Source organism: Xyrauchen texanus, chromosome 25 (assembly GCF_025860055.1).
Source record: "Xyrauchen texanus isolate HMW12.3.18 chromosome 25, RBS_HiC_50CHRs, whole genome shotgun sequence".
In the NCBI taxonomy this organism is placed as follows: Eukaryota; Metazoa; Chordata; class Actinopteri; order Cypriniformes; family Catostomidae; genus Xyrauchen; species Xyrauchen texanus.
The window spans coordinates 5572473-5600108 of NC_068300.1; the positions used below are offsets into that span (position 1 = coordinate 5572473).

The 27636-nt window shown below is 37.7% G+C and overlaps 2 protein-coding genes, 1 long non-coding RNA gene and 1 pseudogene across 5 annotated transcripts in view; 2 read left to right on the plus strand and 2 right to left on the minus strand.

Moving 5' to 3' along the window:
• The window catches only part of LOC127618634 (zinc finger protein 271-like), a 38903-nt pseudogene extending 12849 nt beyond the window's left edge, over nucleotides 1-26054 (plus strand).
• LOC127618560 (zinc finger protein 501-like) overlaps nucleotides 1-27636 on the minus strand; it is a 346529-nt gene that overhangs the window by 252679 nt on the left and 66214 nt on the right. The gene's annotated exons all lie outside the window — the stretch shown is intronic.
• Nucleotides 11598-13262, minus strand: LOC127618636 (uncharacterized). 2 transcript variants are annotated; one of them, XR_007967468.1, is made up of 3 exons: nucleotides 13117-13262; nucleotides 12053-12146; nucleotides 11598-11736 (listed from the first exon to the last, which is right to left on the minus strand). It is a non-coding gene; the product is annotated as an uncharacterized LOC127618636 (long non-coding RNA). The 2 variants fall into 2 exon arrangements; XR_007967467.1 differs by lacking the exon at nucleotides 11598-11736 and adding an exon at nucleotides 11750-11776.
• The window catches only part of LOC127618590 (zinc finger protein 501-like), a 43961-nt gene continuing 33962 nt past the window's right edge, over nucleotides 17638-27636 (plus strand). The window contains exons 1-3 of one of the 2 annotated variants that reach the window (XR_007967461.1): nucleotides 17638-17690; nucleotides 18963-19033; nucleotides 19130-19241. The gene's annotated coding sequence lies outside the window, so the exon portion shown is untranslated. Of the gene's footprint in view, nucleotides 17691-18962; nucleotides 19034-19129; nucleotides 19242-27636 lie in introns of those variants that run through there. The other variant, XM_052091146.1, reaches the window with a different exon arrangement.

Genomic DNA, 27636 nt, shown 5'->3' on the forward strand with positions numbered 1-27636 from the left:
ACAGCCCTCCCGGAGAGAAGTGTGATGATATACGCAATCTTCATAGTGTCTGAGGAGCTGGGAGAATGGCAGTAGAGGAACGGCATGTGCATCTGATCGCCAGGGGGCAAGAGAAGCTGCCAGAGGAGTGGGGGTGTGTCTTGCACTGGACTCTGATCAGAGTGAGAGTGGAGCTGCTGAACCATCACAGTCAGATCTGCTAGCTGTGAAGCCATAACCTCTAAAGCCCGGTTAGAAGCAGAAATCTGGTCTTGTTGTTGTCCAAGCAAAGCTCCTTGTTGAGAGAGGGTGGAGCATAGAGTCATCTCCTCTGCTGGGTCCAGACTTCACCGTAAATAGTGCACATGTCAACAGTAACAGGGAAAAATAAACTGGCAAAGAAGCAGAGGAAACACGAGGAATGAAAAGGGAGTGCAATTAGGGGAAAGCAGGTGGCAGCGGGCATGTAACTCAATAATTTTATCAGCGTCTCTATGGGACTGATCCCATGGAAATGCTGATCACCTGTGCCGATGGCTCCTGTGAGACATGAGGGAGATAAAAATAAACAACAGTTAGAGCCGGCACACATGGCGGAACTTTGACTAACTATAAACACACTGGGGACTGTAATTTTTAAATTAAATAGAATTGGCTCCATTAAAATGCTCTATATTAAGTATTAACTCAATTAATATTTTTATAGCCTATGAACTTCACTTGATGAAGGGTTTTGTAAGGGCTAAATATATTTCATTAGATGAGGTTTCATAAGCAATAAGGTTTATTATTTTTCAGATGTTCTTATACTGTAGAACAAAACCATTCTAACTGTAGGCTTCTCCAGCGCTGGTTATAGAGAAACATGGAAGAATAAAAACAACACTATCGGCATTTATTTTTTTCAGATAACTCATAGTTCCAAAAAGCAAATATTGGTACTGATTAATTGGTAAAACTGATATATCGGTCTTCCACTTATTCTAAAAGCATTTATAAGGCTTATAATAGTGTATTCAGAGTGTTTACTTAAACAAATAATTGGCCAAAAAATTAAGATTCTCTCATTTACTCACATGCTGTCCCGGATATATATGACTTTCTTTCTACAGCATAATACAAATGAAGATTTTTAGATGAATATCTCAGCTCTGTAGCTCCATATAATTTAAGTGAATTTTGGCCACAACTTTGAAGCTCCAAAAGGCATTATAAAAGTAATCCATTCCATGGATAATCAATCAAAAAAGACTCCAATGGTTTATTCAATGTCTTCTAAAGCAATCCAATTGGTTTTGGGTCAGAACAGTACTGACCTAAATGGTGCTAATCCACAAGCAATTTTACTCCAATACAGTAGGTGGCTCAATTAAATTTTGAGCTGGTCTGCTCTCCTCCCATGATGGATTAGAAGAAAAAACACTTGTCAAGTTTGCAAAACTTTTGTTAACAATTTTTTTTTTATGTACATTGCAGTATGAAGACAATCCACATAAGAGAGTTTTTTTTTTTTAAAGATGATGAAAGGCAGTGATGCAGCAATATCATTTACATGTTAAAGAGCAACATGCAGGTTGGACACCCCTATATAGCATAGTGTATGTTGATGATAAAACAACTAGATTTTCTGAACTGGAGTAATATATATTTAGCCATTAACAATATTTTGAGATAAATTGTGATAAAATAACTTCCGCGTCTATAAAGCACTAACCGGAAGTGACGATGGGCGAGGGAGTCTGGTCAAGTTCAAGCTCAGGTTACAATGGATGCGAATGAAGAAACCGAGTTCTCCGGTGTGGTTTTGTAATTTACTGGAGAGTATAACCTTAGCCTACGGGGATACAAAATCAGACGGGAGGGCGGCGGGAGAACAGTTTGAATTGAAATGCGGGGGAAACGGGAAAGTTGGGCTAGCTTCCTGCCAATAGCTATAGCATTGTGCAAACTACTAAATTCATTTCAGAAGGCAGACAATTACGTTACGACAACCTGTCCTAAAGCTCAGTCTCTCTCCCTCTCTCTGTATTATTATACTAAATAAATATTAAATATTTAATATTATAAAAAATGTATTATATAAAAATATTATACTATTATTATTACGAAATTACACAAATTAAGAGTTAAAATAATTAAAAGTAAGACTTACTCTGCTAAGTCCTCGTTTTCGTTGCACAGAATGTCTGCTAACGTTAGCACTTCAGTCCAGCCCGCGCCAAAATCCGGTGTAAACTTTGACGGTGGACTTGATTCCATCGAGTGCACCGAGGGAACAGCATCAGTAATCAGCCTCACGTGGTCCTTACTCCGAAATCCCATCCGAGACTCCAACAAATCTCCAGGTCGATAATTCTCCGGAGTGAAATGTGCGCCACAAACGACCGAGTGTGTGGTAACAGACGCGGCAGTGAAGTCTGCTCTCTTCACCTGCACAAAACGCACCTGAAAAGCCTTGTTTTTCCTAGAAGGAAAATGATGGACACGATGTCCTGACAGGCTGGAATTCGTGCAACCAGCACAAACACAATCATTTACCATTATGGCTTCTCTAAAACTCGATCTAAAACTTTCTGTCTCTCACTACTGCTCTAACTACATCAACACCCAACAATGAGAGAGCTGACCGCAAGCTCTTTTGTTTGCCTCGCCCTACGTCATATGACGCGTTGCTATAGCGGGAAAGGCGTATTCCAGAGCCTAGCACATTTTCATCAAAATCTCTACATCAAATGAGATTTCATTAGTAATTTCTACATATGTGTTTTTAAAAGACCTCTGCAGACAATATAAAGTATTAATTCAGTTATAAATTCAACCTGCATGTTGCTCTTTAAGAGAACCCATATGCGAAACAAATGTATGTGCTTATTTTGATGCAAATAATATGTCCTCACTACTGGTTCAGGATTTCTTCCTCGAGTTACATCAGCATTTAATGTCGGTAGTAAAAACAGCTTTCTGTGTTTAGCGCCACCAGCTGCATTGGTTTTGGTAACTACAGCGGCTCCTGGCACATGTTCCAAATAAAATATTTTATTGGACAGGGCATTTCATCACCTGGTGAAGAAATAAAAAAACAAGGGCTTCATAGGAATCCACTTGTTTCGATTCAAAGTGTTTATCACTGAGAGAATTTGCTAAACTTAATCAAGTTTAAAATCATGATTGTGCCTAGAGACTACAATGGCATTTTGGAGCTTATACATTTTATCCCCATTCACTAGCATTGTATGGACCTAGAGAGCTGGTATATTCTTCTAAAAGTATTTGTTTTGCAGAAGAATGTCCAATACATCTGGGATGGCATGAGGGTGAGGAAATGAGAACATGTTCATTTTTGGGTGAACTATCCCTTTTATTCCATTTTGTGCTCAGAGTAACAGATATGCTCTGAGTTCGGTTGTAGGGAACACTGATGTACTCAACCCTTGTTGTTCCAAACATGTATGACTTTCATTCTTTAAATGTGGTTCACAATCAGTCTAAATGTCTATAATCATGAAATGCTGTTATGAGCCAGAATTGATGGTATAAATATATACTGTTTGCACAGCAAAAGAAATCATAAATTAATACTGGATGTTTGTTGTGTTCTGACATTAAATTAAGGTTCAATTTGATGATTTAAATGTGACCCTCTTAAATTGTATTTGTGTCAAATTTCTGTGTTCATTGCAGATCTGATGGAAGTGAAAGAGGAAAGTCAAGAACTGAATGAAGTGGAGGAGAAACTTCAGTATCAGAAACATCATGATTTAATAACTGGAGAAAATTGTTTGAATGGCTTAAATACTAAAATGTATTTCTCACCAAAAAAGCCTCGAAGTAAAGCAGCCAAGAAATATTTTACCTGCTCTCTGTGTGGAAAGATTTTCACATGTACAAGTCAGCTTAATACACACATGAGAATTCACACAAATGAGAAGTCTTACAAGTGTTCTTTTTGTGGAAAGAGTTTTGCTCGCCTGGCCTATTTTAAGGAACATCAGAAAATACATAACGGTGTGAGCGCACATATGTGTCTTGAATGTGGGAAGATCTTTACTACAGCTGGCAACTTGAATAAACACCAAATAATTCATACTGGAAAAAAAATGTACAAGTGCTCACACTGTGGAAAGAGTTTCATTCAGTTAAATTCCCTGAAAACACATGAGAGAATTCACACTGGAGAAAAACCTTTCAAGTGCTCACACTGTGGAAAGAGTTTCACTCAGTTAATTTCCCTGAAAACACATGAGAGAATTCACACTGGAGAAAAACCTTACAAGTGCTCACACTGTGAAAAGAGTTACATTCAGTTAAATTCCCTGAATACACATGAGAGAATTCATACTGGAGAGAAACCATACAAGTGCTCACACTGTGAAAAGAGTTTCAGTGAGTCACGAAACCTGAAAACACATGAGAGAATTCATACTGGAGAAAAACCTTACAAGTGCTCACACTGTGAAAAGAGTTTCTCTCAGTTAAATTCCCTGAAAAAACATGAGAGAATTCATACTGGAGAGAAACCTTTCAAGTGCTCACACTGTGAAAAGAGTTTCTCTCAGTTAAATTCCCTGAATACACATGAGAGAATTCATACTGGAGAGAAACCTTACAAGTGCTCACACTGTGGAAAGAGTTTCAATGTGTTACGAAACCTGAAATTACATGAGAGAATTCATACTGGAGAGAAACCATACAAGTGCTCACACTGTGAAAAGAGTTTCTCTCAGTTAAATTCCCTGAAAACACATGAGAGAATTCATACTGGAGAGAAACCTTGCAAGTGCTCACACTGTGGAAAGAGTTTCATTGAGTCACGAAACCTGAAAACACATGAGAGAATTCATACTGGAGAAAAACCTTACAAGTGCTCACACTGTGGAAAGAGATTCATTCAGTCAGGTCACCTGAAAACACACGAGAGAATTCATACAGGAGAGAAACCATACCCCTGCTCTTGATGAGGGAAAGTTTCAGAGCAGCAAGTGTTCCCTATGAATTATTTAAGTAGTCACAGTGAGCAAAAATCATCTTCAGGTCAAACAAATCAATTAAATAGTTGGAAATTTAGATAAACCCAAAGACCCTGATACCACATGTACACACAGACGTCTCTTTTATGTGTGTGTATTTTCATCTGGAAGAAGTATTTTTAGGTTTGTTCATCAGCAATATTTCTATAAGACGTTTGTTTTTGGATGTCAATAAGACATTCAGCAGATGTCTTTAAGATGTTTATGATATATAATGTTTGTTTTACATTTATTCACAGAGGCTTTTATCCAAAGCAACTTACAAAAAGAGGAAAACATAAGCGAATCATCTTAAGGAGACAGTGGTACGAAAAGTGGTATATTAAAAAGTTTCACTAGCATCAGAATAGTATTCAAAACAGATTAAAGTGCAACAAGATTTTTTTTTTTAGTGACTGGTTAAGTGCTCACGGAAAATATGTGTTTCAAGTAATTTTTTGAAGACAGAGAGTGAATCAGCTTTACAGATGGCTTTGGGAAGGTCATTCCACCAATGTGGTATGATGATACTGAAAGTCCTGCAAAGTTTTTGGGTGCCTCTTTGTGTTGGTACCACAAGGCAAAGTTTCTTAGCCGACCACAGGCTTCTGGTTGGCTTGTAGCTCTGCAGAAATTATTTTAGGTATGCTGGAGAAAACCAGTGACTGGTCTGTTTGCCAGCATCAGAGCCTTTGCTGTCTTTGATATGTTGTCTGTGAAATTTAGTTTGTTATAAATGGTTACCCCTAGATTTCTGACTGTTTTGGAAGACAATACTGTAGTTGTACCCAACTGCACAGTGATGTTATGTTCAAAAGCAGGGTTGGAAAGACAAGGAGTTCGGTCTTGGCTGGATTGGGTTGCATCTGGTGTTCCTTCATCCAGGCCAAGATGTGAAGATATCATGTGAAGATAAACATGTGGCAAAGATATCTGCAGTCAGTGATGTGTCAGGTGGTGGAGGGGGAGGCCAGAGAAGTGTGTTGAAAGTTCTAAACAAGCTGGAACTTTAGATTTTCCGCCATCTCCTCTCAGCTGCCCTGAGGTCAGTGCGATGTTCACGAAGGATGTCAGACAACCAGGGGCTGGGTGGTGTAGTACGTGCTGGCCTAGATGTTTAAGATGTTTAGCAGATGTTTATTAGATTGCAGTGCTTTCCAGATAAAAAAGATCTAAAACAGACATCTCAGAGATGTACATGTGCTATCTGGGGATATAATTTCTCCCAAAAGAGCAGCAACATTTAAGAGAATAACAAACGACATTTAAGGAAGGCCTTTGTTTTAATTGAGAAAACATGTTTGTGCGTGTGTATTTACAATACTGTAAAAAGTTTTAGACACTTCAGAAAAATGCACCTTGATCGTTTTTGCCCATGCAATTGACCTATTGTTCTGCCCTAGTAACAGCCTTGTATGAAAGCTTCAAAAGGTTCAGTGACCATCCAGTGTTCTCTGGGGCTGCACAGGGCAGGGCGCTACCTCTGCTGACATGAGACACGTGTAGCATATTCAGAACAGTTTAGTTTTCTGTTCATTTCAATTAAAAATGCATTTATTGGTTTATTTCATTAAAAATGAGTTGTGATGCTCTGAATAACTTTTTTGTCTGATGTTACTATTAAAGCCTATCCTTTATAATCTGAGGAAGTGTCTAGTCTAGCTATTTTTCCATTTCCATGAACATTAATACAAATTGACCTTTGTACATACAGCTTAATTGTTTCTGAATTAATTAGGTTATCCATTTAGTTGATTCAATTGATGACATGTCAAAGTTTAAGGACATAATAATTATAATAATAAAAATTATTAAACCAGATGAAATGTTTGCTGTTTTATTAATTGTTACAAATTATACAGAAAGAGAACTCACAGTGAGGCTGCAGGAAATGGCAGAGAAGATATTACAGGGAAGACTGCAACAAAACTGCAATATTTGCTTTTATTGTTTTAAAATTATGCCATTTCAAATCAGAGTTCCTAGGTATTAAAATATAGTTTGTCAATGGCATCAACTAAACAGTAACCATTTTTATTTATAATGAAAAAAGCTTATTTTGTTATGGAAGAGTACGGAAGAGGATTAGGGCCAAGCAATAATAAAAAAATAAAACCATCTCGAGATTAAAGTCATTATAATGCGAGATTAAACTCGTTAAATTTCGAGAAAAAAAGTCGAAATACAATCTTGAGAATAAACTCATTAAATATCGAGATTAAAGTCATTATAATGCGAGATTAAACTCGTTAAATTTCGAGAAAAAAAGTCGAAATACAATCTTGAGAATAAACTCATTACATTTCGAGAATAAAGTCGTGTTTTGAGAAAAAAAAAGTCGAAATGAAATCAGTGTTCACAGCATAGCCATACTGATAAAGGACATGGCAGAGTTGGATCGCTTAGTCAAGCTATATTTTAGACTTTCTTTCAGTAACAAAGAAATACTATCGACTTTAGCTAACTATGACAGAGTAATAATTAGCATACGAACTTTAAAGAGAATTTGCAAGCGGCTAGGTCTTTTTAGAAGGAAAAATCAGTCACACACCCCACCACGCACACCCCACACACTCACATCACATACCACACACCCCACACGCACACCATACACCCCACATGCACACCCAACACCACACACCCCACACGCACACCACACCCCCCCCACATGCACACCCCGCTCACGCATGATTAAATGGGTTAATAATACATTTAATGTAGGCTACATTTTCTGTACACTCATAATGACTACTCATAATGACTACTGCCTACACATTAGAAAAAATAAATCATTAGTTTACCCGGGGATGGTTGTAACAATTTTGACCTTTCTGTCTATATCTTGTCAGTGTGTTCAAAATGTGATCCAAACTAGTTACAAGCGTCTGCTATTAAATTACATTATCTTTGCAACACCAACAGAAAATGCATGGTTTAGTTTCATACACAAGGAGTGAAATGTTACAATTCACCCCATAGTCTGGGTTAGTTGTAACCAGTGTTGTACAATAAGATTGTATTTCGACTTTTTTTTCTCGAAATTTAACGAGTTTAATCTCGCATTATAATGACTTTAATCTCGAGATGGTTTTTTTTTATTATTGCTTGGCCCTAATCCTCTTCCATATTACGTAACAATGTTTTCAATAAATTCAACTATAAAATTTATAGTAACAATCTGTATAATTTACCTGAATGTTGCACAATAGTATAAGAAAATAGTCCAGAAAAATCAGCTCCCAAAGTCACCAGAACTGAACAATAAAACATAAAATGAGATTTCCAAAATGCGTCCACACTCCAGTCCAGCAGGAGATGGAAAAGCGCCATTAAACAGAAGATGAAAGAATTTGAGCACTCAGTTGGTATAATCTGTTTATCTTCATTTGTGAATTTATATTTGTTTTAATGTTTGTATTTTTCTGTGCATGTTTTTTTTCTGTCTTTGACGTTTTAATGATTTAAAATATTTAGTTTCAGAAAGAAATCTCAAATATATTTACATTTCCTCGCAAACAATTTACCATAGTTTTACTACAGTAACCATATTTTAACCATGATATTCAAAGTGAAACCACAGATGGGGGGTGAGAGATGTGCTTTCCTCAGCCTTCGAAGAAAGTAGAGACGCTGCTGGGCTTTCTTGGTGATAGAGCTGGTGTTGAGCGACCAGGTGAGGTTCTCCGCCAGGTGAACATCAAGGAATTTGGTGCTCTTGACGATCTCCACAGAGGAGCCATTGATGTTTAGCGGAGAGCGGTCACTCTGTGCTCTCCTAAAGTCAACAAACATCTCTTTAGTTTTGTCCACATTCAGAGACAGGTTGTTGGCTCTACACCAGTCCGTTAGCTGCTGCACCTCCTCTCTGTAGGCTGGCTCGTCGTTCTTGCTGATAAGACCCACCACGGTCATGTAATCGGCGAACTTAATGATGTGGTTCGTCCTGTGCATTGCTGCACAGTTGTGAGTCAGCAGAGTGAACAGCAGTGGACTGAGCACACAGCCCCGGGGGGCCCAGTGCTCACTGTGGTGGTGGTGGAGATGCTGTTCCCGATCCGGACTGACTGAGGTCTCCCAGTCAGGAAGTCCAGCATACAGTTGCAGAGGGAGGTGTCCAGGCCCAATCAGGTGCTGAGGAATGATTGTGTTGAATCAGTGTGTACAGTACACAGCGAAACGAGACAACGTTCCTCCAGGACCATGGTGCTACATAAACAACATAGAACAAACAAAGAACCGTGTGCAAAAAGTACAGGACAGTACAATAATTACTAAAAAGGAACAGGACAATAGGTACAGTAAGAGACATTGAGAGACAGTGCATCACCGACCAGTACACATTTATAATCTGAGTAGTGCAGAAAGAAGACACTTTCTAAAAATGCTGAATTTAAACATAACATTTTATGAAATAGTGTTCTATGCACATCCCAGCAAACAGGGGACGTCCCCCGGACGTTGTGAACGTCTACTTAGGTCCGCATTTGGTCCGGTTCATAACGTTCGCTGGGGGACGTTCCGAGGACGTCCGCATTTGGTCCGGTTTATAACGTTCGCGGGGGGACGTTCCGTGGACGTCCGCATTTGGTCCGGTTTATAACGTTCGCGGGGGGACATTCCGTGGACGTCCGCATTTGGTCCGGTTTATAACGTTCGCGGGGGACTTTCCGTGGACGTCCGCATTTGGTCCGGTTTATAACGTTCGCGGGGGACGTTTCGTGGACGTCCGCATTTGGTCCGGTTTATAACGTTCGCGGGGGGACATTCCAAGAACGTCCGCATTTGGTCCGGTTTATAACGTTCGCTGGAGGGCATTCCAAGGACGCCCAATTACCTAGTAATGTTTTTTTTTGACATTACTATGGTTTTAATGCATTAAACCATAGTAATGTAAGGAAAAACATGTCTATTTGTGGAAATGGTTTTACCAATAAAAAAAAAAGTTATATGTAACAAATCATGTTTCTTAAGAATGGTTTAGAAACTACTCAATATTCTGTAAAACATGGCCTTAATATTGATCCTTTACTGATTGTATTACAATGATCCAACTAAACCTGATTTCACTATTTAAAATGAATAAAAAGATATGATACAATGCAATTGTTTTCATTAAATAATTTCCACCACCATTACTATATGACTTAATTAGGGTCAATTTAATGTGTTGCATAATCTAAATCACAATGCACACAAAATCAGGCAATAGTGCACCACCATTGTGCAGTTATAGATTAACTGATTAAAACCTGGAAGATGACATTACCAGCTTACAAGCAAAGAAAAAGAAAACAAAATCAAAAAACAGATCAACATTAGCAGAAACTACACTTGAGTGTAAGTAGAAAATTAATGTCACTTAAAATATATATATGAAGAGAAGTCAATATTGCCTACATGATTGCTGTCACTGTTTTTTTTTTTTTTCAGCTGTTGAGACTGATGAAGGTAAGACCACTGTTATTTAGTTTTTATAGGTTTAAACAATGTTATGTCTTTTTCACTCAGTTCTTTTTTTATTTTTACCTTAGATGAGGAACTGCAGCCAAAAAGAAAAAAACAAAAACAAACTCATTTGATGTTGCCCAATGCTCCTTCCTGTGAGTACATTTTGAGTTTTAATTTTTCAGTAACTGAGTAATTATAGAAAGAAGTTTAAGGTTGGGACTTTTTTAAACTAAATTAAATAAAACAGCAACACAACTCTTTACAACATTCATAATAATAAATGCTTCTTGAGCAGCAAATCAGCATATTAATGATTTCTGAAGGATCATGAAGACTATACTAATTCAGCTTTGCCATCACATAAATGTATTTAGTAATTAAACTGCATTTAGTCATTTACATTTACAGTACAAAAACTGTAGTAATAATTCACATTATAACGGTTTCGACTTTCACATTGATCAAATAAATGAAGCCTAGGTGAGCAGGATAACAGAAAACTTCTGCATTGTAACATTGAATCTTTTTGATTGATGTGGTTACAGTTCAATCTGCTTCAACACTCCAACCACAGTCCAGTTCTACAAGCCAGCAGATTCAAGGTACGAAGAAAGACTTTATACACATATATACAGATGACCTGGATAGATATGTACAGGCATTGTGATTCTAACAGTCATACTTTCTTTAATATGAATCAGCTCTGTTTAATCTGTCTTTTTGACATTTGCTATAATATATATATATATATAATATTTTGAAGGGCATAGGCCTTTTTTGTTGCATTGATTACAATAGTGTTATTTGAAGCATTTATTACATAAATGTTAAAATTGATAGATTTTAATTATACTGTAATGCTGAATGGCTATAATTACTAAAATTGAGAAAAAAAATCAGAGAGAGAGAGAGAGACAATGTTTTCACAATGTTTTCACAGATATCTCTCAGCTATTTGATGGCTTGGAGAGAAGAATACTGCTGAAACTTGACCAAATCCATGCTGATATTAAAACAGCTATTGGACTGCAGTCTGTGAACCAGCAAAGCACCTCTGCCTTGGACCTATTCGAGGTGCTAGAGGAGCCTTGCAAGTCAGTGGAGGAATTGGAAGAGCTGTGCGAAAAGCTGAAAGCTGTTGAGTTTCGCAAGAAGATTGTATGTGCTGAAACAAATGCTGTTTTATGTTATGCTGCAATTTCTTGGCACTGTTCTTTGATAACTGATTGTTGTTGTTTGTATGTAGATTCGATATCTTTGTCTTCAGAGTGCAGGCAGTTTGGGGGATGGCATTAGAAGAATGCTAAAAAAATCGGAGAGAATTCCCTTTGGGCTGAATACAGCTACAAAGGGAGAAAAGGAAAACGGGCATTTCAGCAACTGCTGATCAATGATGCGATCATACGTAAGTTCAAAACATTACTCAAGAGATCCTGTCTCCAAGATTGCAAAAAGCGCAAGTTGAATGTGATAGATTCATTCTCTTTGATTGAAATATTCATTCAAACTTAGCATATAAATATATAAGTGGAAAATGATCTGTTATGAGAACATGATGGATTTTTAGTACTATCGAGAATAATACTTTCTACATGTGTCTGTGATCTAGTTATACTTACTGTGAACTATAACTTGAAGGTGCCTGCAGTAAGGTGTATCCACACCACAAGACCCAGAGTGTGGAAGACATGATAGCCGTGACCCTTAAGCATGCTCCACATCGTGAGAAAGCAAAGAAAAATGTTCAGGTAAGAGGATTTTGTCCAAAAACTCACAATATAAGTAGGCTTACTTTTAAAAGAGTATTAACACTGGAGAGTACGTAGATGTGAATTTGAGAACTTGTACAATAAATATTCATACTTGTACGTGAACATTTACACTCACAGCTCCAATGTGAAAACCTGTCAAATTAAAATCTGAAGTTGAATGTTGAAATTTGCACTCGCAGACAAAAGACAAAAAAAATATATATATTCTGAATTTGAAGCTGCAGACAAGTAGTCACAAATGTGAAAAATGCCATTCACAGAAATACAATGACAGTCACAAACTTGTAATATATATATTTGCCTTTAATCGCAGTACAACCTCAATTAGGCACTTCTCAAATCTGTCACTACAATTTCAAATTTCGTTGCAAAACTAACTTGTGCACTTGCAACTCAGTGGCGGTGAGAGAGAAAGGGAGACGCTCTGAGATGCTAACATGGCTTAATGCATTAGACTGATATATAAAGAAATAAATGATATTATCAAACTCAGTAAACACCATACTAATAATGCATTCTACAGAAAAGCAGATGAGCACAGAATATGACGAAAGAAAGCAAATTTGTGTTCAGTGCAAATAAACCTGCTGCCTTTGTTTTATTAATAATGTATAACGAATTGTGTGGTTTTTTTTAATAACTGTTGGTCTATTAAGCGTTTTCAATGGGAGGGAGATGCTTAACGTACAATTAAACACATTGCTTTGAACACCCTGCCACCCCTTCTCTCTCACCGCCCCTGAGTTGCAAGTGTAAATGTTCACGAAATATGATTATTTTTTGTACAAGTTCTCAAATTCACATCTACGTGCTCTAGGGTGTTGATACTTTTTTACCTTCATAGAGTAGTGAGTAATGAATGCGAGAGTGGTGATTAGGTAAAGTGAAAGGCATCTATATATAATACTTACGAGCCATAATGGCCATGGTTGGTTATGATGTTTTTGGTATCTCTTCAACCAATGGAGGACAGCATTCCCACCTGTGGAAACAAAAGTCTAAATTAGTGAGAAGTAAAAGACTGATAAATGATAGAGAGGTATGGGCAACATATTCATAGACAGTATATTCTGATTTACAGGATAACAAAAGCAGATATCCATAAATCCCTCTGTAATTATTTCTCCATCTAATATGTGAACACAGTGAAAAACAAGGTTAAACGTCGTAATTAGCCAGCATAAGCCGCAAAATTAAATTAAAATTGGATATTTGTGATAAATAAACTGTATTATTAAATAATATATAAAATATATTGTTTCTGTTTTATAAATTTTTACCAGTGCTAATTGGCTTTATGCACAGCTGCACTAATTCCTGAACTTCAGCCAGCTCCTTTGTTTCCTGTCTGCCATTATTGGACAAACTGATTAATCCAGGTGTGTCTGATTATTGTTGTTGTGACTACTGAGGTCAGGCACACCTGGATTAATCAGTTTGTCCAATAATGGCAGACAGGAAACAAAGGAGCTGGCTGAAGTTCAGGAAGTAGTGCAGCTGTGCATAAAGCCAATTTAAACTAAAATTAATTAATTTAAATGGATGAATAAACAAACATGTTGCACAATTGTTATTTTATTTATTTGTCTTTATTTATTATATTTGCAATGAACGATTAGTTTACCTTTACATCATTAAAAATGGGTGTCTCAACTGTACCACATATGGGTACAGTTGAGACAAAGTTGAGACAAAAAGCACCTTATTTTTATGAGCTAATTGTGGAAAATATAAACTACTCATGGGTATTATTGATTGATAATATCTTAGTCTACAAGCTAATGAAATGTCATGTGGCATGTCATGTGGAAATTCACTTCTTTTCAGTATCTATTTTTGTGTGAAATATCAAAACGAAAAAAGTGTCTCAACTATACTCACTCTACCCTACAATAGCCAATCAGAAAATAGCACTATTGTATCTGGGTAAGATTCAAGATAAATCATGATCGCCTGTTTTAATGTTATAAAAACAACTTGTTTGACACAAAAAATGACAACTTGACTGATGTTAGACAATGTTTCCCAGATAATTAGCATCAGTTTTTCATGAGTGTCTGTAACTTAGACAACAGTTTTACAGCCTGTTCACTGACAACACCTGCTTAGAACAAGTAGTAGTAGGCCTAGTTATATTTTCGTTATCACACGATGACTGACATATTGTCACATTATAAACATCTCTCTCTCCAAATAGGCTTAAAATAATAACTTTTAAAATCATGTCATATTTTATAATTATATCCTGGCCATGGATGCATTAATCATTGCATCTGTCTTTCAAAGATGTCAGGTAAAAAGCAGGGGGGGTTTTGGTGAATTAAATTCAGCAATTTTGGTGAATAATAAGCAAATATCACCGATTCAGCCTATATAATTATGTAACAGACTAACATGACATCAACACCAGTTTACTTTTATAATGTACTTCCTAAATGATACTTGAATAACGCACTTACCAATTAGCAATGACGGTGCAGCCTGCAGTCTTCCACTCTTGTCAGCGGGATTATGGGGTGGCGCAGCAGCTCGCAGGGGGAGGGGGTCGAAGTACTTTTATTGTACTTGACCGACCGGACGAGTAACTTAATTTTAGTGACAAAAAAACAATAACCAGGGAAGCACCGAAACGTAAGAATGATTGTGATTTTATTACATTCAATGTAACGTTAAACAGCGGTTGATAATGGGTGTATTTCTGGTAACAATGTCGCGTTGAGGCTTAGATACATTCGTGGAGAAATAAAAACAAATGAGTGAAACAGCACACAAAACTCACAGAAGAAATGCACTGAGGTAAAAAATCAAACGTTAGTGGTGTTATGTTAAACAATCATATGTTATAAATAAAACAACAAAGGGAGCTTTTTTGCTAAATATTAATATCACGATTGAAAATGTTACATTGAATTTATAGTTCATTAATCAAGTAGCGTAGTTAATATGTATTATTAAGCTATTTACATTTTAGACACAAACAATATCAACTGTTTATGTTCTATTTTGCCGACGAAAATAGTTCCAACAGCAGCGCAGTTACTGAACGATTCAGCGTTTTGAAGGAATCTTTTGTATGAATGACTCAATTATGACTCACTAATTAAGACGGTCACATGCCGCCACCTATTGGCGGTTTAGTTTCATGTTCAAGCATTGCATTTTTTTATTTGTATATTCAAACATTTATTTAAAACATCAATCTCATAACATTATTTATTGCAGTTGTAATTTTGCAGTGCGAATTATTTAATGTAATGGGTAACAGCCCTCTTATTATTATAACTGAATTTATTGATCAAATGTAACAATTTGACATGAAAGATGATACATACATTTAATAACGTAAAGTTGTCTTAATAAAAATAAATAACACACTGGGGTAAATATCACAAATATGAAGATTTAAGCGTGTCAAATCTGAAAATATTGCTTCAGAATAAATATATTTACACCACCAAATCCCCCACTCCGTACAGTAGGCTGCAGTAGGCTACAATATTTATTTTTATTGGTAGCCTACAATCCGTGCCGCGAGATGTTTTAAAAGGTGGTGGGGACAATATCAACCCTGGCAAAAGTTTATTTTACTAAAAACATACTCAAGTACATTTTTAATACATTTAGTATATGTCTACGTCTTTTTCACCTGCATGGGTGCTCCAAAAGTGTTTGAGCAAGATGATTCGGTGAATTGCCATGTGTCTAATCAAATATAATGTTTGCATATTTAAGCATGTCTTGCTACTTGACAAATATAGACCTGTTGTCATTGTTAATATGATATATGAAAAAATAAGTTAAAATTGTATGATCTTTAAGCATTTTTGAAGATGACTTATTTTTGTGTGTGTAGCCTATCATAGCCTAAAAAAGCGCGTATAGGCTTTATACTAAAAAGGTGTGTATCGGCAAGTAAAAGGTCATTTATGTGTATAAAGAGCACGCAGAATGAATGCATGAATTTGTACTCAGTACCAGGAGACTTCCCGAATTCATACATCTCTATGATGCTGTGCTTGTGTCGTGTGTGTATGCAAACAGACAGTGGGTACGATGCGGTAACACTTTATTTTACAGTGTCCTTGTTACATGTAGCCTACTTACAATAGCATAATTATGCATAATTACATGCAACTAACCCTCAACCAAACCCTAATCCTACCCTAACTCTATAGTAAGTAGCCTACATGTATAATATTACTTAAATATATAATTACGCTGTCAATGACACCGTAAAACAAAGTATAACCGCACAATGTGTTCTTGAATAAAATCACTTCTAGCCTAGGGCACAATGATCCTCTGTAGCCCATTTAAAAATATTTAAATTATAGAAAACTAGCTGTATTTAAGATAAAACCTAAAGGTTTACATTTTGTTACTTTGTTTTAGGTTCCAAGGGTGGAATCAGATGTGGAGGAGTAACGCTTCAACATGGAAACTTGGCAACTCCACGCAAACACACACACACGTTTTTGTTTATGAAAATAAAAGTATTTTTGTGTCCTGATATTCGGAATTTGTGTGTTTTTCCTTGTTGTGTGTTTGTTCCTTGGTTGTTCAATTTTGTGTTATCAGACTAATGCTACACTATAAAAGGGTGTTAAGATGTTAAAAGGACTTCTAGTGAAGTTCCGTAAAGGTCCCCGAAAGTTTTCTAAACGTCCCGTGAATGTCCCTCGGGACGTCGCGCGAACGTCCCCCGCGAAGTCCTGCGAACGTCCCGCTGACGTCCCCCGCAACGTCCTGCGAACGTCCCGCTAACGTCCCCCACGACGTCCTGCGAACGTTTAAAGAACCCTACACGAAGACGTTCAGGGAACGTTCGCAGTGGACGTTCAGGGGACGTTCTGGGGACGTTTTTTTGTTAGCTGGGATAGCAGTTATTGAGGTAGCAGCCAGGTATAAAGTGACAGTGAATTCAGAGATGACAAGTTACATGTTAAACATTCATTTCAATCTTTACTTGTTTTGAGCAAATACAATTTTAGATTGTAAGCTTTCAAATGATGTGATATAAAATGACAGATGATATTGTGATTGTTAATAATGATATAGAAAAAGAAAATAGATTTTACAGGTGTACTTTTAGTCTAATATAATTTTTTTATATTAATATAATTATACAGTTATATACTCTGCACCAATCTACTGAGGTACTTCAACTTGGGAATAAAAATTACTTGCGTTTGAACATCATATTTACAGGCAAATTGGCGTAATTTCTCAGTTGCGCGCCAAAACAGGCGGCGTAGAAACACACCCATAGACAATATTAGAATAGTGGCATTATTTTAGAGAGGTTTCAACTAGGTAATGAATGAAGGAACTCCCCATATGCTTTAATAAACACAAAGGCTCGTTCCCTTCGTCCCAAACGCGTCCTCCAGTCCAGCAGGAGACAGAAAAGCGCCATTAAACTCAAGAAGATGAAAGAAGAATTGAGCGCTCAGTCGATACATGTTCAATGTGTTTATCTTCATTTGTGAGTTTATATTTGTTTTAATGTGTTTGTATTTTTCTGTGCATGTTGTTTTTCTGTCTGTGGTATTTTAATGGTATTCGAAGATTAATATCGTCATATGTGTCGGTGACGAACATGTTCAAATATTCAGTTTTCAGAAGAAACAAGCAAAAAACTTTGACGCACCTTCAGTGTGAATTTACCATGGTTTTACTACAGTAACCATATTTTAACAGTGATAACTGTAGTGCAACCACAGTTATACAGGGAAACGAAAACTGGTTAAATCATAATTTGTGATGACTGGTTTTACCCAAATTACCATAGTTTAATTGTGGTTACTGTAGAAATTGTATTTTGGTATTTGTTGTAAAACCATAGTAAACAGACGATTATCCATTGCTAAACTTTTGTAAAACATGGTTACTATAGTAAAATACCGTATACTGTATCCAAACCATAGTTTTCACCCAAAAAAACAAACATGGCCCACTTTTATTCATGGTTACTTAAATATTACTATAGTAAACAGGTCATGGTAGTTACTAGTAAAGCTATTTTTACTACAGCATGATTTATTGTCTACAGTGTTTTTATTATAAATTAACCATGGTTAATCATGTGGTTACTATGGTTTTACTACAAATAGTAATAGTAGAAAGTCGTGGGTTCGTTCCCCACAGTCACCACCATTGTGTCCTTGAGCAAGGCACTTAACTCCAGGTTGCTCCGGGGATTGTCCCTGTAATAATTGCACTGTAAGTCGCTTTGGATAAAAGCATCTGCCAAATACATAAATGTAAATACCATAGTTAAATCCGTAAAAACCTCAAAATTATGAATTTTATTACCACAGATCAAATTAAAAGAAGAAAGAAGGATTTGGTCACGTGCTCGTGAGAGAGATGCGTCTTTAGATATTTATTGAAGATGGCTAAAGAATCAGCTGCTCAGGTGGGGTTTGGCGGGTCATTCCACCATCAAGGGACAGTTGAAGTGAAGATCCAGGAAAGTGATTTTGTGCCCGTGTCAGATGGAGCAATGAGGCGCCGCTCACCCGCTGATCTTTTGAAGTAGTGAGTGTAGATTGGGGTGTGTGGAGCAAGTGGTCAAACTGGTCAAGTGACTAATACTTGTGTGAAACTCCATGAAAGCAGGTTTCAAAAGAGAAGCATATTTAGGGCTTGTGAAGTGGGAACGCAAGATCAAAATCATTGAACTGATCTTTTCTAGTCTGATTAATGTCAGTCCATTAAATCATGATTTATTAAATACTAATGATTTCATCTCCAGAAATCTCTTAGCTGAAGAAAGCGGTGACGTCACTGAAGACAAGACTGATGGAGAGAGACGACAGGTTACAGGTTAAACATTCATTTCATCCTTAAAGTTGAGATTGTAAGCTTTCAAATGATGTGATATGATGAACGGTACAGATGTGATTGTGTTGTGTTTGTCAGGAGCTGGAAAAGGTTTCCTGTCAATCTTCAGTGTGTGTGACTGATGGGACCTCCACAGAATGTCAGGATTCAGTGTGGAGCGGCAGAGATCAGTCCACACCACAGCGACTGCTGGACAAACTCTCTGAACAGAGATCCAGAGACACACAGGACTCACAGCTCACTTTACTCTGTTCTACTGACGGTAATCAGGGTGATCAAACCTCCACAGAGTCTCTGACTTCTGTCTGTAATGCTGAAGAACAAGCACCAGCGAAGATTGAAGTGAAGCAGGAGGAGATAAAAGAAGAAAATACAGAAGAGGAAAAACAAAGAGAGGATGCTGATTTTATTCCTTCAGGTATGTTTCTTTCTTTATAACAGCTCTGTTGTCTTTTAAAAATGTACATATTCCAGTGTTTCCTGCACAGCTGTTTAGTGGAGGTGCTGCACTGCTTCTGGATTAAAAAAAACAAACAAACAAATTGCTGATGCGCGCTTGCCATCAGAATTTAGAAAATGATTGGATGTCATAAAATAATAAATAAAGCACAATTTTTATTCTATATTGCTTTCCTGTATGGGTTGGATTTCTAGAACAAACAAAGTCAGATATTGCGGGGCAACTCTCGTCTACAAGTGATCGCGTGCTACAAGCTGATGAGCAGCCAGTTCTGAGGGAACTTTCTATGTACAAAAAATTTAGATAAACATTAAAAGTACAGGGTCACTACTGGGGCTACAAAATGAATTGAAAAAATTTAAATAGAAATATGACCATTTGCACTGGCGACCTGTCCAGGGTGTCCCCTGCCTATCGCCCAATGTTAGCTGGGATAGGCTCCAGCCCCCCGCGACCCTGTACACAGGATAAGCGGTTGACGATGGATGGATGGATGGATGGATGACCATTTGCTATTATTAAACCACAAAGTTCTTCAATATAATACAATAATTAGTCTGTGTGCCCTACTCGCTTTAACCTCCTGAGACCTGAGAGTGACTGTTCATTTTCCATTTCCCTTTTTGATTTGTAACTAGTAGCACCTAATAAACATGCACAAAAAAACGGCTCATTTTTATTTATATTGTGTTGGTGCTTTAAACATTCCAAGTAACCTTACCATAACAGAGTTTCAGCTCCCGGGGCTAAGTAGCCCTTAGGCGGGCATTATGCAAATGTGTTACATAGTGACATAGCAAAGTCATGGAAGAAATGACTGGACTGCAAACCAGGCATTTCAGGCAGTTCAGGAGCAGTGTTCTGTGGGAGAGAGTAACTCCCTTTGGCATGGACTTTGTGCTTTCTAACTTTGTGCATGTAAAAGGTCTGCAAACAGCTATATTACACACTAAAGGAAAGGTAAAATCCCAAAAAACAGAATAGGGCCTCTTTAACTAAACTAAGCTTTTTATAGCCTATGCCAGGGGTCTTCAAATTTTCATTTTCAGGCCAAGGACCCCTTGGTTGGTAGAGAGGACCCCCATTACATTTTCGTTACATTCATAATATCGAGTGTTTTATTTGTATAAAAACCTGTATAATAGGCTACCATATTATTGTATATACAGTATCTCACAAAAGTGAGAACACCCCTCACATTTTTGTAAATATTTGAATATATAATTTCATATGACAACACTGAAGAAATTACACTTTGCTACAATGTAAAGTAGTGAGTGTACAGCTTGTATAACAGTGTAAATTTGCTGTCCCCTCAAAATAACTCAACACACAGCCATTAATGTCTAAACCGCTGGCAACAAAAGTGAGTACACCCCTAATTGAAAATGTCCAAATTGGGCCCAATTAGCCATTTTCCCTCCCGGTGTCATGTGACTCATTAGTGTTACAAGGTCTCAGGTGTGAATGGGGAGCAGGTGTGATACATTTTTATATTATATTATTTATATCTTATTTATATTTGACCGTTGTTACATCTCAAGGCAGCTAGCAAATGATCAGATTAACCAGTTTGTCTGCTTTCTGACCTGGGCCCTAGTTAGTCAGATACTATCATTATTAAGACTATGAGCCAATTATTTGAGAGGAGAGCAGCACCTTTCCTGGTGGGATGGAGTCCGTTTCTCTTTAGCAGGTCAGGTCTAGCCCAAAAACTCTTCCATTTGTCTATGCTATGCTCCAGTCACCACTCAGACATCCAGCAATTCAGTGACACTAATCTACTATAAACCTTGTCACCACAACAAACAGGGAGGGGGCCAGAGTATAATACAATGTCTGACTTCAGTTTTGCAAATTCACACACCTCTTTAACATTATCTCTAGTGATCTCCGATTGGCGAAGCAGACATCATTAGTGCCGACATGAATAGCAATATTAGAAAATCTATGTTTAGCAGTAGCCAGTGCTTGTAAATTTGATCTGATGTCAGATGTTCGAGCCCCCGAAATGCACTTAACTATGTTGGCTGGAGACTCTATTTCCAAATACCTTACAATAGAATCACCTATGACCAAGGCTCTTTCAACATGTTTCTCAGTGGTGCATCACTGAGTGAGGAGAATCATTTGGAAACCCTAACGGGAACAGGAGAGTGGCATCACTTTGCTGAGTGAGTATGCTGCCGAGACGTCACCCAATCGCCCTGCTGTGGGGGCTCTTCAGGCAGAACCAAAGTGTGTGTGTTGGTTGCTGTACTACTCGCATATGAAAAAGAATCTACCGGCTTCTCTTTCCCACTGACCTCCACTAGCGTTTGGATGCATGTCTCTAACTCTGTCTGCCTGACTAATTCCTTATATTTATCACATGTGAATCCCTCACTGCTGACGAAAGAAGCTATAGTAAACATGTGACATGTAGTGCAGGAAGCAATAACATGAGCGGATGCCATGACTTACCATAATTGCTTGTTGTTGTTATGGTTATTTTTGAGCAGCGAGGGTTTGAGATCGATGTGGTTCCTAATCAACAGTTGCTTGAGATTGTCAAACAAACTAGAGAAATGGGTGCGTGTGGTAAAATACACACAGATGAAGCAGTAGAAAATCAGAAAATCCTGAAGCATGCTGTAAAATGGCAAAGGATAAAACAATGAACATATGAGAAACACATGTGCCATGCCATCAGCAACAGGAACAGAAAGTGGTCCTTAGCATATAAGGTTTTGAATGTAGGCGTCCGGTGTACCGGAATACTGGCCATTCCTGGGGGTTGTTTCTCCGCTTCTATGCCTGCTTCCTCAAAAACATTCGAAAGACAGTCTGATGATGAAATTAGGGAACACTTTTGACTAATTTTAGCTATCTTAGCTAACTTGATTTTTGTATGGGTCTTACCTTTAAATGCTTCTTTAAATTATGTATAGGATCCTTGGACAAACACTCCATCTTCAAAACTGGAAGGTAAAAATTGCACTGAACTGTAATGTTGTTTCCCTGTTCTCCATTGAAGTGACAACAATGTTGTAATTTTCACCAATATAATCATATTTCTCCAGTGGCCATTGCGTTGAAACAGCCCTTAATGGTTTAACCTTCTTTGGAGAGCACAGTGTTGATGTAAGAGAGGTGTTATTTGCACATGCAACAGTAAGTGGCACCATATTCACATGAGTCATGGCGCCATATTCACATGAGTCAGATAACCAGAAGATCACTCTAAAGCAGCGGTCTTTGTCTTTTTATGTCAGGAGGATATTTTGTTTATATTTTATTTATATTGAAAATTGTACTCCTGCTAGAAATCCCAATTTTTACCAAATTTAACTGTAATCTGAATACGTTGGGTTTTTATGTGACTGTAATGGATTATATTTTTTGTATCCTGATTACGTAACACAGTTACAAGTATTCCGTTACTCCCCAAGCCTGGTTTTGGGTTAGAACAGGACAAAACATTACTCCTTTTTCACTATAAATCTTGACATCAGCAGTCTCCTTGGTGATCATGATTGCATTTCCTAGCAACTCTCCATATGCATCAAGCACTAGGAAGTGTAATGGCCTTTGCACTCCAAAGGTGAAACGATTATGAGAGGTGAACTCAGACGAATGGCCCATTCACATAGAAATCAACACAAATGTTTGCTGTTAGCACACTCACCCCTTTACAATAGATTGCTCTAAGCACGTGCAGCACGTGTGAAGGCTTCACGCCATCCACCATGGTATCCACACGCCCCACCTAGAGCGAACCACATTATAGCAACCACGAGGAGGTTACCCCATGTGACTCTACCCTCCATAGCAACCTGTCCAATTTGGTTGCTTAGGAGACCTGGCTGGAGTCACTCAGCACACCCTGGGAATATCATGTACATGTTAAGAGAACCCATATGAGAAAAACATTTTTTTGTTTATTTTGATGTAAAATCATACTGGAGAAATTATGGCTCAATGCTGGTTCAGGATTTTTTCCTCAAGTTAAATCAGCATTTAATGTTGGTAGTAAAAACAGCATTCTGTTTTTTAGCACCACCAGCTGCATTGGGTTTGTTAACTACAGCGGCTCCTGGCACATGTTCCAAATAAAATATTTTATTGGTCAGGGCATTTCATCGCTATTGGTCAGGGCATTTCATTTTTTTATTTCCGGCTAAGAAATAAAAAAATCGACAAATTCACCATAAAAAACCTTGCTTTGTCTACCCATGAATGTTTGCTCCAGGTGAGAATGGCTTCATAGGAATCTATTGTTTCGATTCAAACTCTGTTAATCACAGAGACAATTTGCGGCAAAAATTTGCACTTCGAGTTTAAAAGCTTGATATTGCCTAGAGACTACAATGACATTTTGGAGCTTCGAAATTTTAATCCCCCATTCACTAGCATTGTATGGACCTACAGAGCTGATATGTTCTTCTAAAAGTCATTTTGCAGAAGAATGACCCAAACATCTGGGATGGCATGAGGGTGAGGAAATGATGAGAAATTTTGCATTTTTGGGTGAACTATCCCTTTTATTCCATTTTGTGCTCAGAGTAACAGATGTGCTCTGAGATCGGTTGTAGGGAACACTGATGTACTCAACCCTTATTGTTCCAAACATGTATGACTTTCATTCTGTGACTGTAGTTCACAATCAGTCTAAAATATAATCATGAAATGCTGTTATGAGTCAAATTGATGGCATAAATATAGACATTTTGCACAGCAAAAATCACAAATAAATACTGGATGTTTGTTGTGTTCTGACATTAAATTATGGTTCAATTTGATGATTTAAATTTGACTCTCTTGAATTGTTTTTTGTAAATTTACTGTGTTCATTGCAGATCTGATGGAAGTGAAAGAGGAAAGTCAAGAACTGAATGAAGTGGAGGAGAAACTTCAGTATCAGAAACATCATGATTTAATAACTGGAGGAAATTCTTTGGGTGGCTTAAAGAATAAAAAGTATTTCTCACCAAAAAAGCCTCAAAGAAAAGCAGACAAGAAATATTTTAAAACCTGCTCTCTGTGTGGAAAGAGTTTCACATGTAAAAGTCATCTTAATACACACATGAGAATTCACACAGGAGAGAGACCTTACACGTGTCATGAGTGTGGGAAAAGTTTTCCATATGTAAAGTATTTCAAGAATCATCTCCGAATTCACTCTGGAGAAAAAACATTTGAATGCGAACAGTGTGGTAAAACGTTTGTTTTAAATTCAGGTCTAAAACAACATCTGAAAACACACACAAATGAGAAGCCTTACAAATGTTCTTTTTGTGGAAAGAGTTTTGCTCGCCTGTCCAGTTTTAAAGAGCACCAGACAATTCATACCGGTGTGAGTGATTATATGTGCCTTCAATGTGGGAAGATCTTTATTAGAGCTGGGAACTTGAAACAGCATGAGAGAATTCATTCTGGAGAAAAACCGTACAAGTGCTCACACTGTGGAAAGAGTTTCACTCAGTTAAATTCCCTGAAAACACATGGGAGAATACATACTGGAGAAAAACCGTACAAGTGCTCACACTGTGGAAAGAGTTTGACTCGGTCACAAAGCTTGAAAACACACGAGAGAATTCATACTGGAGAAAAACCTTTCAAGTGCTCACACTGTGAATTGAGCTTCACTCTGTCACAAAGCATGAAAACACATGAGAGAATTCACACTGGAGAGAAACCTTACAAGTGCTCACACTGTGAAATGAGATTCATCCGATCACAAAGCTTGAAAACACATGAGAGAATTCACACTGGAGAAAAAACTTTCAAGTGCTCACACTGTGGAAAGAGTTTCACTCGGTCACAAAGCTTGAAAACACATGAGAGAATTCATACTGGAGAAAAGCCAAACCCCTGCTCTTGATGTGGGAAATGTTTCAGAGCAACAATAATTCTCTATAAATTATTTAAGTAGTCACAGTGAGCAAAAATCATCTTCAGGTCCAACAAGATCAAATAAATAGATGGAAATTCAGATAAACCCAAAGACCCTGATACCACACATACATCACTCAGATGTCTATTTAATGTGTGTGTGTTTACATATGGAAGAAGTATTGTTTTTAGGTTGTTTGTTCATCTGCGATATTTCTAGATCTAGACGTCTCCTCTCTGATGTCACTAAGACATTCAGCAGATGTCTTTTAAAATGTTTATAATTTAAAATGTTGGTAACTCTTATCTTTTTAAGATGTTTAGCAGATGTTTATTAGATTGCAATACTTTCCAGATTAAAAGATCTAAAACAGACACCTCAGAGATGTGTGTGCTATCTGGGGATGGAATTTTTGCAAGGTAGGGGTATGTAGTTATTTAATTAAAAATGTGAATTTGCATATCTACATTGGATATGTATTTGCATTATTGCACTATGGGGGAGTTCTGAGGCAGTTTAATTGTTCATGAGTAAAATGGCCTGAGGGTAAAAACTGTTCTTGTGCCTGGATGTCCTGGCGCTCAGTGCTCTGTAGTGCCGGCCAGAGGGCAACAGTTCTAAGAGGGAGTGTGTGAGGTCCAGAGTGATTCTACATGCTCGTTTCCTCACTCTAGAGATGTGCAGGTCTTGGAGGGTGGGCAGGGGGGGTACCAATAATCCTCGAGGGTTCCCACGCGTCCTGGAAAACCTGGAATTTTGCAATGCAGTTGATGTCCTGGGAAAATAATGATTTGTCCTGGAAAATATTAATATAAACATTTGAATGTGTCGCTAGCAAGGTTTCCATGACAAGCACAAAAACATGGTAATGATCTGACTTGGAATAGGAGTCAAATACACACCTTTTTATAGATTGTTTTACTGCTGGCGGCTGCGCGTTGTGAAACAACATCAGCGGTAAGGGGGCTTACACCCTCATGATTGATTACAGCAAGGCAGATCTCTTGAAAGAAAGGCCAACACTACTTTAAATATTTTAAAATGGTTGAAATTCATTTATTTTCATTTTGCATTTGAAAGAAACATTTACCGGATCATCAAGAACTTCAAGGAGAGAGGTTCAACTGAAGCTAAGAAGGCTTCAGGACTTTCCAGAATGTTCAGCAAACGCCAGGACCGTCTCCTCTTGAGGAGTTAGCTACAGTGTCACCACCAGTGCAGAGCTTGCTCAATATTGGCAGAAGGTTGGTGTGAGTGCATCTGCACACGCAGTGAGGCGAAGACTTTTGGACAATGGCCTGGTGTCAAGAAGGGCAGCAAAGAAGCCTCTTCTCTCCAAGAAAAACATCAAGGACAGACTGAAATTCAGGAAGTACAAGGATTGGACAGCAGAAGACTGGTGCAAAGTAATTTTTTCTGATGAAGCCCCCTTCCGACTGTTTGGGACATCTGGAAATTGGATAGTCCGGAGACTAAAAGGTGAACCCTACCAGGAGTCCTGTGTCGGGCCAACAGTGAAGCATCCTGAGACCATCCATGTGTGGGGTTGCTTTTCATCCAAGGGAGTGAGCTCTCTCACAATTCTGCCCAAAAACACCGCCATGAATAAAGAATGGTATCAAAACATCCACAAAATTTGCTTTTTTGACTGGGACAATGATATTTTGAAATGTACCTATTTCCAATGACAAAACGGGCAAATTTGTCTTTTCGTTCACTTTAAGTCAGAAAAAAACAACATATGAATCCAAATTAACATGTATTTATACTTTAATTATACGAAAATGACTACAAAAGATTTAGAAGATTTTCGAGAGTTACGATTATAATTTAAATCGCTTTCACGAATCAGTCCCCAAATGTAGTCTCCCATCATGTTCTCATTATACTGTCCTTGGTAGCGACATTCAAATTTTAGTGTATCCTGGTGGAAGTGCTCGCCTTGCTCCTCCGAGTACGCTCACATGTTCTCCTTGAATTTATCAAGATGTACATCAAGGATCTGGACTTTTAGGGACATCCTACAGCCCATTGTGCTGTAGTTCTTTACCAGAGACTCAACCAGCTCCACAAATTTTTCGGCCTTTTGATTGCCCAGGAACCCCCAAACCACTGTGACAATTCTGTTCCAAGCCGCTTTCTCCTTTCTAGTGAGCTTCTTGGGGAATTCATTGCACTACAGGATCTTCCTTATCTGTGGTCCGACGAAGACAGATTTGCTTTGACCTTTGCCTCAGACACCTTATGGAA